Source organism: Lithobates pipiens, unplaced genomic scaffold (assembly GCF_037356315.1).
Source record: "Lithobates pipiens isolate NorthernLeopardFrog02 unplaced genomic scaffold, aLitPip1_a1.2 Scaffold_13, whole genome shotgun sequence".
Taxonomy (NCBI): domain Eukaryota; kingdom Metazoa; phylum Chordata; class Amphibia; order Anura; family Ranidae; genus Lithobates; species Lithobates pipiens.
Genome location: NW_027507718.1, coordinates 167,609,328 through 167,625,245, shown reverse-complemented (window position 1 = coordinate 167,625,245; position 15,918 = coordinate 167,609,328). Strand labels below are relative to the sequence as shown.

Sequence of the window (15,918 nt, the reverse complement as noted above, 5' to 3'; positions counted from 1 at the left end):
TATTACAATGACAATTTTGTGGAGAAAAATAAAGAAAATGAAAAATCTTCATTTTGCAAAGAATTGTGGGAAAAAAATGACAACATCAAAAAGCTCACCATGCCTCTTACTAAATACCTTGGAATGTCTACTTTCCAAAAAGGGGTCATTTGGGGGGTATTTGTACTTTCCTGACTTGTTCGGGTCACAAGAAGCGAGATAGGCCACCAGTACATCAGATGTGATCAATTTTGTGCGATTCGCACCACAGCTTGTAGACTCTCTAACTTTCACAAAGACCAAATAATATCCACTAATTTGGGTTATTTTTACCAAAGATATGTAGCAGTATAAATTGTGGCCAAAATTTATGAAGAAAAATTAATAATTTGCATAATTCTGTCACAGAAACAAAGAAATATGCGTTTTTTTTCAAAATTTTCGGTCTTTTTTAATTTATAGCGCAAAAAATAAAAACCCCAGAGGTGATCAAATACCACCAAAAGAAAGCTCTATTTGTGGGAAAAAAAGGACACAAAATTCATTTGGGTACAGTGTTGCATGACTGAGTAATTGTCATTCAAAGTGTGAGAGCACCGAAAGCTGAAAATTGGTCTGGGCAGGAAGGGTGTTTAAGTGCCCAGTAAGCAAGTGGTTAATAAATACCTTGGAATGTCTACTTTGAAAAAAGGGATCATTTGGGGGGTATTTGTACTTTCCTGGCTTGTTCAGGTCGCAAGAAATGAGATAGGCCACCAGTACATTAGGTGTGATCAATTATGATTCGCACAACAGTTTGTAGACTAACGTTCACAAAGACCAAATAATATACACAGATTTGGGTTATTTTTACCAAAGATATGTAGCAGTATAAATTGTGCCCAAAATGTATGAAGAAAAATTTATAATTTGCAAAATTTTATCACAGAAACAAAGAAAAATGTGTTTTTTAAAAAAAAATTCGGTCTTTTTTCATTTATAGCGCAAAAAATAAAAAACCAGAGGTGATCAAATACCACCAAAAGAAAGCTCTATTTGTGGGGGAAAAAAAAGGACAAAAATTCATTTGGTTACAGTGTTGCATGACTGAGTAATTGTCATTCAAAGTGTGAGAGCACCGAAAGCTGAAAAATGGTCTGGGCAGGAGGGGGGGTTTAAGTGCCCAGTTGTCAAGTGGTGAACTTTTTCCACCTTTAGGCCCCTTTCACACTTTTGTGACTTCAAAGTCACGCGATTTTACAGCGATTTGGGATAAGTACTATTTTGTCACACTATGAGTGACATATGAAGTAAATACAACACAATAGGCATACTAATTACTTTGTGATGACTGCTCTCTGCGTGAAAAGTAATCCCAGTTTTCAAAATATAACCTTGCTACTTCCACCCATGCTCTTTCTCTCTTTATCTTGTCTTTGTAGTTTGGGTCACACAAATAATAAATAGCTGAGCGCTCACAGATAAATCGAATGATTTGCTCATTGTCAAAGACATCTCTTTTTTGGGCTGTTTGGAGCACATTGTTGCTGAGGGAACAACCAGGAAGTGAATATGTGGTAGAAAAATGTGCTTGGGAGGGGCTACTATGCTGAAAGGATTGGGTGGGACAAGGGTCAAAAAGCTGCTTGTGCTTTCAGAGTCATACTGAAATCATGTCTATATTATTCAGTTACGATTTGCATGCTACTTGAGGGTTTAACATTGAGGTCTATGGACAATAAACTCACATGAAAGTTGGATCCAAGTAGTGCAGGCACTACTTTGAAGTCGGCACGACTTAGAGTCATGCCAATATGAATGATAGTCATTAAAAATCATGGAGAATGACTTTTCATGCGATTTTGCAGTACAAAATCGTGGGACAAGTCGTATAAGTGTGAAAGGTGTCTTAATATGACTTATAAACTGTACAACTCAGTTAAAAAACAAACTAAAATATTTTAGGGGGGTAAAAATAAAATAAGGTGGTTGCATAAGTGTGCACACCCTCTTATAACTGGGGATGTAGCTGTGTTCAGAATTAAGCAATCATATTTAAACTCATGCTAAATAGGAGTCAGTACACACCTGCCATCATTTAGAGTGCCTCTGATTAACCCCCCAAATAAAGTTCAGCTGTTCTAATAGGTCTTTATTGACATTTTCTTAGTCGCATCCTACAGCAAAAGCCATGGTCCGTACAGAGCTTCCAAAGCATCAGAGGGATCTCATTGTTTCAGGAGAATAGTACAAAAGAATTTCCAAGGCATTAGATATACCATGGAACACAGCGAAGACAGTCATCATCAAGTAGAGAAAATATGGCACAACAGTGACATTACCAAGAACTGGATGTCTCTCCAAAATTGACGAAAAGACGAGAAGAAAACTGGTCAGGGAGGCTGCCGAGGCCTACAGCAACATTAAAGCGGTAGTAAACTCTATCTGAAATTACACAGGATGAAGTGTATTAAGTGTAGCGGCGGGCTCCTGAAGAGCACGCGCTATGTGTTTTTCAAAGTTAAAACTTTACCCAAGCTACAGTTTGGTTTGGGTCTATTTGTCTAAATTTGACTTCTGTGTCAGTCTGACTGGGCTGTGAAATGTTCAGCCTAGGAACTATGGTCTGGTCAGGCGTTTAAGTTACTCTCTTTCGGAGCCAGGTCAGTGGGAGTGGCCCTCTCGCTGTGCCCTCTGGGAGAGGGTATTTAAGATATGGACGTCAAGTGGTTCAGAGTTCCGGTCCAGTATGATGTGTTGACTACTTGGTCCTGGTCCTCCTGACCAGCCCCCAGGAAGGCTATGGCCTGGGGTGTGGATCCACCCGACTTTGATGCCTTGGGGCTGGCTAGCCAGAAGCAGGGAAACGAAAGCAGGATTCTGAGGTGGTTGGGTGCCGTCTCCGCTTCGGGAGAGACCCATTGTACTTCAAGCATTCCAGGGGAGGACTCTTTAGAAGAATACCACGTATGAGTTTGGTTTTCTTAACAAGAGCCTGGAAGGGCTGAAGTAACCGAGAGAATCCGGTCTTGTGGATATCGCCAAGCTGGCTGAAAGATCCAGGTATCCTACAAGTGTTCTACAGCTTAGTTTCCTACGTGTTCTGCAACAACGTCTGTGACAAAGACTTTGTTCCTGAATAAGCATCTTGTTGACTGCTAGGCCTTGTGAGAGAGGGACTGTCCAACCTGAGTGTTTGTCCAGCTGCGAATGACTATTCTCTGGATGCAGTCAAAGTAAGCAAGTTCTTTAACGTTCATAGACTTTGACATTGAGAGGACCTGAACCTCCTTCCCAAACCTCTGATCCCAAGTTGAAAGACTGTTCAATGGTTCGAGTTTTTGCAAATAAAATCCATTCAAGTGGATCTATTGTCATTCTCAAGTTACAGGGTCATCTACCATGGGACATCCCCTAGACGTGTCATAAGAAGAACAGAAGGTAACGTTAAGCCCAAAAATAACCAGCAGCTCCTTCGGGGGTTAGTGCTACATAAGTTATTTTAAACCAAAGTGCCACATAGGGAAAACATATAAAACGCTTCTTACTTGTAAAAACATTATTTTTTGTAAAGCTCTTTTTCAGTCGCAGACGCCGTCATACTGACTGCTGTCTTCTGCGTTCAATAGGATTTTTACTTCTGCCCTTACTCCCTCTCCATGTCCATAATCTTGGTCATGCGCGGTAATGCATTACCGCTCTCTCTGGCTCAGTCCTGTACTGCACTAGTCGCCTCCATAACCCCTGTGACGTAGCAAGTCACATGGGGTTAAGGCTCAGCTTGTGAATGGGAAACTAGTCTCGCGGGATCCCAGACCTGACAGGCAAAGGGAATGACGTAGCTCCGGCATGTAAACACCATTTTTCCGGCCTGCCGGAAAAATGGGACTCAGTGCGCATGTGCCGATTATGTCATTGCTCAGAAAAGGACTGACTGCACAGAAAGGAAGAAGGTAGGAAGCATTGTACACAGAGCAAGTAGTTCACTAGTTAGGAAAGTGTCATATGGCAGGAATAGCACAAGATGGGTTTTCTACCGATTTAACCACTTAAGTCCCGGACCAATTTGCAGCCAAAGGACCAGGCCCCTTTTTGCGATTCGGCACTGCGTCGCTTTAACTGACAATTGTGCGGTCGCGCGACGTGGCTCCCAAACAAAATTGGCGTCCTTTTTTCCCCACAAATAGAGCTTTCTTTTGGTGGTATTTGATCACCTCTGCGGTTTTTATTTTTTGCGCTATAAACAAAAATAGAGCGACAATTTTGAAAAAAATGCAATATTTTTTACTTTTTTCTATAATAAATATCCCCCAAAAATATATAAAAAAAAAATTTTCCTCAGTTTAGCCCGATACGTATTCTTCTACATATTTTTGGTAAAAAAAAATCGCAATTAGTGATTATTGATTGGTTTGCGCAAAAGTTATAGCGTTTACAAAATAGGGGATCGTTTTATAGCATTTTTATTAATATTTTTTTTTTACTAGTAATGGCAGCGATCAGTGATTTTTATTGTGACTGCGACATTATGACAGACACATCGGACATTTTTGACACATTTTTGGGACCATTGTCATTTATACAGAAATCAGTGTTATTTAAATGCACTGATTCCTGTGTAAATTACACTGCCAGTGAAGGAGTTAACCACTAGGGGGCGAGGAGGGGTTATGTGTGACGTTGTGTGTTTTTTTTTTTTTTTTTACTGTATGGGGGCGTGGCTTGGCATGTGATGTCACTGATTGTCTGTTCCCTGTTATAGGGAAAGACGATCGGTGACAGCCACAGTAGGAAGCACGGAGAGAGGTTTGTTTACACAGACCTCTCCACGTTCTTCTGCTCTGTGACCCAATCGCAGGACACCAGCGGCGATCGGGTCCGCGGGTCCTGCGGCCACGGTCACGGAGCTCAGGACCAGGTCGCGAGTCGCGGCGGCAGCGCGCATGCGACCCACGGCTGGGCACTTAAAGAGCAACATACCTGTACCTGCTTGTGCCCAGCCGTGCCATTCTGCCAATGTAAATGTGCAGGAGGCGGTCCTTAAGAAGTTAAGGGAGCTCCAGGAATATCTGGCAAGTATTTACTGTGTGGTACATGTGACAACAATCTCCTGTATTCTTCATATATCTGGGCTATGGGGTAGAGTGGCAAGACGGAAGTATTTTCTTACCAAGAAAAACATCCAAGCCCTGACAAATTTTGCAAAAACACATGAAGTCTCCCAAAAGCATGTGGGGAAAATGTGTTATGGTCGGATGAAACCAAGGTTGAACTTTATGGCCATAATTCCAAATTCCACAATTCCAAAAAGATATGTTTGGGGCAAAAACAACACTGCACATCACCAAAAGAACACCCTACCCACAGTGAAGCATGGTGATGGCAGCATCATGCTTTGGGGCTGTTTTTCTTCAGCTGAGACATGGGCCTTAGTCAAGGTAGAGAGAATTATGAACAGTTCCAAATACCAGTCAATATTGGCACAAAACCTTTAGGCTTCTGCTAGAAAGCTGAACATGAAGAGAAACTTCATTTTTCAGCATGACAACAACCCAAAGCATACATCCAAATCAACAATACATTTTTGGAATAGCCCAGACCCGATTGAAAATCTGTGGAGTGATCTGAAGAGGGCTGTGCACAGGAGATGCCCTCACAATCTGACAGATTTGGAGTGTTTTTGCAAAGAAGAGTGGGCAAATATTGCCAAGTCAAGATGTGCCATGCTGATAGACTAATACCCAAAGAGACCAAGTACTGTAAAAGAATCAAAAGGTGCTTCAACAAAGTATTAGTTTAACCACTTCAGCCCCAGAAGGGGTTTACCCCCTTAATGACCAGGCCATTTTTTTGGGATATGGCACTGAGTTGCTTTAATTGACAATTGCGCAGTCGTGCGACCTTGTACACAAACAAAATTGTCCCTTTTTCCCACAAATAGAGTTTTCTTTTGGTGGTATTTGATCACCTCTGCAGTTTTAAATTTTTGTAAATAATAAACTATAAACAAAAAAAGACCAACAATTTTGAAAAAGTATATATATTTTAATAATAATAATAAATATCCCCTACAAAAAAAAAACAAATGTCTTCATCAGTTTAGGCCAATATGTATTTTTCTACATATTTTTTGGTAAAAAAATCACAATAAGCGTATATTTATTGGTTTGTGCAAAAGTTATAGCGTCTACAAAATAGGGGATAGATTTATGGCATTTTCTTATTTTTATTTATTTTTTACTAGTAATGGCAGTAATCAGCGATCAGTGCTATAAAAATGCACTGAATACTGTATAAATGACACTGACAGGGAAGGGGTTAACACTAGGGGGCAAACAAGGGGTTAAATGTTTTCCCTGGGAGGTGTTTCTAACTGTGGGGGGGGGGGAACACCGACTGGGAGTACAGAGAGATCATTGTTCCTAATCACTAGGAACTGTACTCCATGACAGAACAGGGATCTCTGTTTACATTGACAGATCCCTGTTCTGGCTCTTTGTAGAGCGATCGCAGGTGGGCGGCAGACATTGCGGCCACGGGCCACGCGCATTGGCTCCATGCTCACTGTATCTATTGCACTAAGCAATGTACACCTACAGCAATTTGCGCAATAGAGCTGACCTACCACAGTGTAACTACTGCAGCAGATTGGCAAGTGGTTAAGGGTGTGCACACTTAGGCAACGATATTATTATTATTATTATTTTTACTTCCCTCTACCTAAAAGTTGTAAGTTTGTTGTTCAACTGAGTTGTACAGTTTATAGGTCACATTAAAGTGGTTGTATGGTCAATTTTTTAACTTTTACCTACAGGAAAGCCTATAATAAGGCTTACCTGTAGGTAAAAAAAATATCTCCTAAACCTGTACGGTTTAGGAGATATTCCCCTCGGTATGCGCCGCTGACTGCAGCGGCGCATGCGCACAAGGGGGTTCTCACCGTGAAAATCCGGCAGCGCTCGTCCGGCCGGACTGAAATCTCCCACGCGCATGCGCGGGAGTGACGATATCGTGGCTCCGGCCACTCACAGCGCCGGAGCCGCGATACCCGGAAGAGACGCAGAGGGAGCATGTCAGCTCCCTCGGCGTGGATCGGGCCAGATGTCGGGGCCTCGTTCTAAGGTAAGTATTTCATAATGAGCTAGTATGCGGTGCATACTAGCTCATTATGCCTTTTGCTTTGCAGGTTTAAAAAAAAAATAAAAAAAATTTGCGGGTTTACTACCGCTTTAAAGGTGGAAAAAGTTCTGAAATTATTTATCTTTGTCTGTGTGGCATGTGTAGACTTTTTATATACACTGTATGTGCGGACAAATCATTTCTTTGGTTTGGGCAGAGTGAAAAAGGTTTGAAATCTTGTCAGGCTTTTATTGTTACCTAAGGCTTCTTTCGGACTTGTTAGCAATTGAAGGGTGGTAAAACCCTGCGGTTGAGCCAAGTGAATGTGACCATGCTTCATAGAGCAACACAAGTGTAAACTAGCCCTTAGGCTAGTTTCACACCTATGCGTTTCGTAGTGAATTTTGCAGATTTGTCAGAAATCCACTACAGTCCATTTAAAGCGATATTAAATCTTGTTGTTGTTTTTTCTTAAATAACAAACATGTTACACTTACCTGCTTTGTACAGTGGTTTTGCACAGAGCAGTCCGAATCCTCCTCTTCTCGGGTTCCCCGCAGGTGCTCTGGTTCCTGGTTCCTGCCCGGTGCCCCCACAGCAAGCAGCTTGCTGTGGGGCCACCAAAGCAGGCGTGCTCCGGCCCCCCATGGCTCTGTGTGTCCATTTACACATGGAGAAGCAGCTCGGCCATGCTCCCATTCATCTATTGATTAGCTCACTGGCTATGATTGACCAATGGCTGCCAAAAGCCAATTAGGAGTGCAGGTTCCCAGAGAGGCAAGGCTCTCGTGGACATCGATAGATTGAAAGGGGGCTCAGGTAAGTATTAGGAGGGCTGATGTACATGCATTAAGGGTAAAAAAAACTTGTGCCTTTACAACCACCTTAAAGAGGAAGTAAACCCTTACAAACGACTTTGACCTACAGGTAAGCCTAGATTAAGGCTTACCTGTAGGTCCAAGAAATATCTCCTAAACCTATATGGTTTAGGAGATATTTGCCCGAAAACGGGCACCGCTGTCTACGGCGCATGCGCCGTAGACAGCGGCGCGCAGGCGCACTAAACGCGGCAGTTCCAAGAATGGAGCTGCCGAATTTGTCGACTCCCGTGCGCATGCGCGGGAGTGACGTCATCGCGGCTTCGCCGCTGTCATTCGGCGGAGCTGCGAGACGCCACAAGCAAGATGGATGCGGCGGACTACAGGGGACAGCGGCGACTTCGCTGGCTCCTGTGTCAGGTAAGTGACACATAATGGGCTACTATGTGATGCATAGTAGTCCATTATGCTTTACCTTTGCAGGGAAAAAAAGAGGAAGTAAACTCATCAGGGTTTACTTCCTCTTTAACACTAGTTTCTATGGGTCATGTTCACATCTATGCAGTTTCCACTGGTGCGTTTTTTGGTGCAGGGACTATTTTTACTCCCAGCACGGTGCGTTTTTGGCTTCCTAGACGTCAATGGAATTACATCCAAAAGCATGAAAAACTAATGTACATGAATTTCCTGTGCATTTCCTGCACGACAGCAAACACTTCTTCCTTAGAAACATTAACACATCCAAAACACAAAACGGGCCTCAAAAATGCATTAACCATACATGCATAGATGTGAACCTAGCCTTAGAGAGAATTAGCCTCACTTCCTATCTTGCTGACAATGTTTTACCATACAGCAGAACTATACTCACCTCCACCACAGCTTGTAGTGTCTTATGCCGCGTACACACGATCAAACAATCCGGTGGAAAAGTCCGGCAAACTCAAGTCCGCCAAACAATCCCCCCGTGTGTAGCCTCCGGCATACTTTTTTGACCCGAAAGTACGGCGGACTTAGAATGCCGTGTTGCACTCCAATCTTACCGGCGGACTCGCATTTCGGCGGACAATCCGGCCGTGTGTATGCCAGTCCGCCGTACTTTTGAAATGAACGGACTTTTCCCGCCCGGAGAAAAGTCCGCTCATTTCGAGCGGGTCTGCAGGTAGGCGGGGCCCGCGAAGGAGACGTCGCTGGCCCCGCCGCCTGGTATGGACTTAAAGGGGAACCCCAACGCCGAAAAAAATCGGCGTGGGGGTCCCCCAAGTCCACAACAGACCCTTGTCCGAGCACGCTACCCGGCCGGCCAGGAAAGGGGGGCGAGCGAGCGCCCCCCCTCCTGAGCCGCACCAGGCCACGTGCCCTCAACATGGGGGGTGCCTTGGGGAAGGGGGGGCCGCGCGGCCCCCCCCACCCCAAAGCACCTTGTCCCCATGTTGATGAGGACAAGGGCCTCTTTTTTGTGTTTATTAAAAGTCAACAGCTGACTTTTACCCTCCCAGGCTGTACGATTTATGTCACATTTTTCTCATTCACATTTATCTCAAAGCGGTACAATGTTTCGCATGGAAATTTGGTGTTTTATATTATAGGCCTGTAATTCTTAGGAATAACTCACTTAACCACTTTCAGACCGGACCAATTTGCTGGTCAAAGACCAGACCACTTTTTGCGATTCGGCACTGCGTCGCTTTAACTGACAATTGTGCGACGTGGCTCCCAAACAAAATTGACGTCCTTTTTTTCCCACAAATAGAGCTTTCTTTTGGTGGTATTTGATCACCCCTGCGGTTTTTATTTTTTGCGCTATAAACAAAAATAGAGCGACAATTTTGAAAAAAACGCATTATTTTTTACTTTTTGTTATAATAAATATCCCCCAAAAATATATAAAAAAAAAACTTTTTTTCCCCTCAGTTTAGGCCGATACGTATTCTTATACATATTTTTGGTAAAAAAAAATCGCAATAAGCGATTATTGATTGGTTTGCGCAAAAGTTATAGCGTTTACAAAATAGGGATAGTTTTATAGCATTTTTTAAAATAATTTTTTATTATTTTTTTTTTTACTAGTAATGGCGGCGATCAGCGATTTTTATTGTGACTGCAACATTATGGCGGACACATCGGACATTTTTGACACATTTTTGGGACCATTATCATTTATACAGTAATCACTGCTATATAAATGCAGTGATTCCTGTGTAAATGACACTGGCAGTGAAGGGGATAACCAGTGGGTGGCAGTGTAGGGGTTAAGTGTTCCTAGGGGCGTGTTACTAACTGTGGGGGGGTTGGGCTTTCATTTAGTGAACACTGATCTCTGCTCCAATCACATGGAGCAGAGATCAGCGTCACTAGTTGCTAGGCAGAATGGAGAAATGTTGTTTACAATGGCACTTCTCCATTTGGCCGCTCCGTGAGACGATCGCGGGGATGCCCGCGGCGATCGAGTCCGCGGGTCCCGCGACTGGACTCACGGGGGTCCCGACCAGCGCGGGAGCACTGCGGCGGCGGCGTGCTCCCGATGGCAGGGCGGCAAATTTAAAGGGGCGTACATGTACGCCCATTTGCCTGCCCGTGCCATTCTGTCGACGTACATCGTCGTGCGCTGGTCGGCAAGTGGTTAAAGTGATTCTGCACCTTTAAAAAAAATATTAAAAGCCAGTAGCTACAAATATTGCAGCTGCTGACTATTAATAAATTGACACTTACCTGTCCAAGGGTCCAGCGATGTTGGCGGCAGATGATGAGCAATCGCCATCCTCTGTCAGGGAATCGGGAAGTGAAGCATTGCGGCTTCACTGCCCGGTTCCCTACTGCGCATGCACGAGTCGCATTGCACGTCTCTGCTGGTCCCCGCTGTGTCCTGGGAACTGTGTGTTTCCCAGAACACAACGGGGGGCGGGGCATCTGTGGCGGTCTTGTCCCGGAAGTGGGTGCAGATACCTGGATTATCCAGGTAACTGCACCCCCCTCCCCCCTGAAAGGTGCCGATTGTGGCACCGGAGGGGGGGAGGGATCAGATGAGCGGAACTTCCACTTCAGGGTGGAGGACCGCTTTAAATCTGTTCAAACCAGAGTCGATTAGACATCCCGGGTATGATAAAGTTTGAGACACAAAATCATTTAAATAATTATAACAAATAAAATAACATAATAATAACAACATTTATTCAATAATGTAATCAAATCAAAAACACAGAAATTTGCTCAGTTGCAGAATTGTTGCTGTCGTTACTTTCAGTGTTTGATGACGAATTTCCCCACAAATCACTATTGTTCAATTCTGCAAGTGTTCTAATTTACTATCACTGTTTTCTAGCTGATCTAAAACTGCTTTTGATGTAAAGGGATGCTTTTTGGTTGCCATGGACAATCGCAAGTTTCAGTAAGTATCAGTAAGATTGCAGTGTACTGTATGTACTGTATGTATTATGTATTTTTCACTTTTTGAATTTGGCACCGGGCTCCATCCCCATGCGTTGCAGCACTCGCAGGGAACGGAGCCCAGGACAGTGATAGTTCGAGCGGAGGACACAGTCCACACACACAGCGGGGAAACATCACAGGATCCTGGAGACAAGGTAAGTAACTTGTAAGTAGCCTGGATCCTGCGATGCAATCCCGAGTGTGGCTCGGGGTTAATACTTTTGGTAATGAAAATTCACCCCGAGCCAAACTCAAAATGACCACTAGGGAGGTTAAGAAACACACACCTACCCCAGGATCCAGCGATGCAGCTGCCCGAACCCTGGGTTCTCTCCCTCGCCTCTCTCCTGCGTCAGCATCACAAGAGTGGGCACCTGGCTGTGACAGCTTGTGGCTTCACAGCCAAGTGCGACTCCTCACGTGCGAGTCACGATGTGACTCTATGACCGGGCAATCTTCTGGGACCTGTGACGTGTCCAAGAAGAATGCAGGGAGGATGGGGGAGAGGATAACTTCCGCTTGCGTCGCCTAGGTGGCCTAAGTGGAAGTGGGAGCTGGGTACCTGTCAAATAAGGGGTGAGGAGTCCTTAAAATGGTACTTCCACTTTTGGGTGGAACTCTGCTTTAATAGAATAGTATGTCTCTTCTGCATTATAAAAAAAAAAGCCTTTTCTGGCACTTTTTTGTTTGCTAGAAAATTTATTAGAACCTCCAAAAATTATATATTTTTTAAAGCAAGGCCCTAGAGAATAAATTGGTGGGTTTTGCAATTTTTGTAAAATCTATTTTTTTTAGGAGAAAAATATTTTTTTTTAAATTTGAATGCAAAAAAAAACACATAACCCAATTTTTGGTAAAATATAACAGATGATGTTATGTGGGGTAAATAGATACCAAACATGTCATGCTTTAAAATTGTGTACGCTCGTGCAAAAGCAACAAACAACATAAGGCCGCGTACACACGGGCGGACTGTTCGCCCAACTTTGTCCGTCAAACAGTTTCGGCAAACAGTCCGCTCAAAATTAGCATGGACGGACATGGCCACACACGACGAACGAACAGTTTGCTGAAACCGTGCGCGATGACGTGAACGGCACGTACGACGGGACGAAAAATACGACGTCCTATACACTGCATTATAACTTTCGGCGTGAAAATCCTTTCTGAGCATGCGCGCAACTTTGTTTGACGAACAAGCCTACACACGAGCGGACTGTTCGCTGAAACAAGGTTTCAGCGGACAGTTTTACGGAATTTCCGAAAAACCTTGTTCGTCAAACTGTCCGCTGAAACTGTCCGCTGAAAGCCCACACACGAGCGGACTGTCCGCCCAAACACTGTTCAGCGGACAAAGTTGGGCGAACAGTCCGCCCGTGTGTACGCGGCCTTAATGTCACTATCCATAGACAACACTTTAAGGTGTCCTTTTATGAAGCAGTGAAATCTATTCACTGCTTCATTCTCCGGCATTCACATAGGAGATCTTTCTCCTCTGTGTGCCACTTTATGAAGCGGAGTAGATCGCTTCACACTTGGAGGAGTGAAGCGATCTACAAACGCTTCTAACACTGGAGAACGGCCCCTAATACTGGAATCTCGTGAGACTTTACGAGATTACAGTACTAGAAATTCACAGATACATACAGATGTCAATATATTAAGCAGTGATAAATTATCACAGCTCAATACACTGACACGCGGTGTGATTAATGTTAGTGAAATAAAGCGTCCCCCTACATAATATATACATGTATACACACACAGACATTATATATACATGTATATACACACACATTATATATACATATGCACATTATATATATATATATGTATACACATACATATGACAGGGGGACATGGTTACAGTGTTGGGGGGTCTGAACGAGGCATAAGGAAGTTAATTATCTTCCTCTTTCCTCCTCAGATCCCCCTGATTCCCTCTTCACTACCCCGATTCTCCACCTCTGAGTTGGTGAATCGGGGCGTGTGAATTCTGACACAGATCACAAGTGAAGCGCTGAGATCGCAGCTTCATAAAGTGACCGTTACTGTGTCAGTCTATGTGGATTCTCCATGTGCGGAGATAATCGGCGGGAGAACAAGTTCAAACACTTCTCCCCTGATTATCTCTGGTTTATATACTGTTTATGGGCTGTGATCAGCGGCGATCCTCTGGATCTCCACTGATCATTGCTTCATAAACGGACACCTTAAAGTCTTTACAGGTTACCACTTAAGATTTACACAGGAGGTCTTGTGCTAGAACTACTGCCCATGATCTGAGGTTTGCAGTGATAACTTACATATGTGGAACGATAGCTGTTTGCATGCGTGTGGGACTGATAGGCATTTAATCTTTTTTTACACTGATAGTTTTAATTTTTCTCGGATAACTTTTATTGCTATGTAAACATCCCTTGTGACAGCAATAGACATGTGATGGTACTTTTTATGGAGAGATCTGGTGTCCCTCCTCTGCCCTTAAAAGGATTTAAATACACCAAGATCAGTGTGTTAAAATGCTTTTGATTTTTCAAAATGGCACCATTTACATCCAGGTAAACTGGAAGTGATGTCAGATCATCGCTTCCAGGTTACCATAGCCCAGACTCAAACAAAGCTGATCCGTGCTTTGTTAAGCTCTGAGGTCAGCTGGCGGAAGCGCAGGCTGGTTGATCAGGACTCCCGGTGGGACGGTAGATCCCGGTAAACCACAAGAAGACGGCAGGAGGTAAAGCCACGAAAGACGGCAGGAGGGGGTACATTCCCCTCCTGCTCTAGTAAAAGCAATTCAGTGGCTAGTTAGCTGCTGGATTGCTTTTAGAAAAGAGCTGACCTTCGGCTCTAGAAAACAGTAATGCAGCTGCAGATATCATTCGGGTTTAAAGTGATTGTAAAGGCATAAGGTTTTTTATCTTAATGCATTCTATGCATTAAGATAAAAAACCTTCTGTGTGCAGCAGCCCCCCCTAATACTTACCTGCGCCCATCTCTATCCAGCGATGTTGCGCGAGAGACTTGGCTGTCCGGGACTCTCCTCCTCATTGACTGAGACAGCAGCGGAGAGTCATTGGCTCCGATTGCTGTCAAAGTCAGTGAGCCAATCAGGAGAGAGAGAGAGTGGAGTCTAGCCATGGCTTTGTGTCTGAAAAGACACACAGAGCTGCTCCTCGGCTCGGGTGCCCCCACAGCAAGCTGCTTCCTGTGGGGCACACATCAGTAGGGAGGGGCCAGGAGAGCCGAAAAGGGACTCAAGAAGAGGAGGATCTGGTCTGCTTTGTGCAAAACCACTGCAAAAAAACAAGACTTTACAATTTTAACAGTAACATTGAGGGCACAAGCAACTGTAACAGTTAGGGCCATGTTAAAATTAGTTTGTTAAGTAAAATACTTTGTTTTACTGTGTGGGCTAGTGACCGTGCTGGCTCTAGCAGAGAGCTGTGCAATGCACATTTCACGACACCGCACTGCTTTATGCTGAATTTTTCTACAGCTCACTGCACCACTTACACCAGCGTTGTGTTGTGAATTGGGTAGTTTGAAAACAATTGTTTTCTATGTACCTTAACGGTGTCCTGAACTTATCCAGGGCAGAAAAGCACAGGTCACCGGTGATAGTGTGAATGAGTCCTAAAAGAAGTAAGGGTAACTTTTAAACAGCAACACAGAAATAAAACAGAACGTTGTATTCAAATACTTACTATAATTTTCCTTTCCTGACTATTCTTCATGGCAGCATGGGTAGGCTTCACCTTCATATGACTATAACTTAAAGCAGAACTAAACTTCTATCTGCCGAAGATGGTACCATCTCAGCCTCTGTTTAGACCTGCAGTTCCATGGTTCTGCACACGTGACTAGCTATGACAACAGCCACTTGAAAGATCTGGTGAGAGCTGATATAAGCTCACTGGTAACTTTGATGGCTATCTCCAGAGGCATGCTTTGAATTTAGCTTATCCTGCACATGAGCTAGTAGGCATTATGTAAACGAAAACACTGTAGAAAACATTGGTATCTTTGATTAGGGATTCAACTAGCAAAAGTGTGCATGCACATGACAAATCGGTTTAATAACAAGAGAGACATGGGTGAGGGACTCCTCACTTTTTAAAGCGAAGGATGACAATGACATCCTGCACATGCACGTGGATGGGGCTTACTGTGTCCAAGTGAGAACCAGGAGAAAGCGATCACTAATGCCCCCAAAGGCAGGCTGAGACTGCCATACAACACAAGGCTGGTCTTAACCACTTAAGGACCAGGCCTATTTTTCAAACTTGTTGTGTACACGTTAAAATCATTTTTTTGCTAGAAAACTAATTAGAACACCCAAACATTATATATATTTTTTGTTCAGACCCCCTAGAAAATAAAATGGCAGTCGTTGCAATACTTTACCGTATTTACGCAGCGATCTTACAAACGCAAATTTTGGGGAAAAAATACACCTTTTTAATTAAAAAATAAGAAAACAGTAGTTATTCCAATTTATTTTTATATTGTGAAAGATAATTTTATGCCAAGTAAATGAATACCCAACATGTCATGCTTCAAAATTGCGTCCGCTCGTGGAATGGCGAAAGTCTCT

The 15,918-nt window shown here is 43.6% G+C and overlaps 1 protein-coding gene across 1 annotated transcript in view; it reads right to left on the bottom strand.

Annotated features, from left to right (window-relative positions):
- Positions 1-15,141, bottom strand: part of BTBD2 (BTB domain containing 2) — a 238,352-nt gene extending 223,211 nt beyond the window's left edge. The window contains exon 1 of the mRNA XM_077475821.1: positions 15,029-15,141. The gene's annotated coding sequence lies outside the window, so the exon portion shown is untranslated. The remainder of the gene's footprint in view (positions 1-15,028) is intronic.
- Between the last annotated feature and the right edge of the window lie 777 nt (positions 15,142-15,918).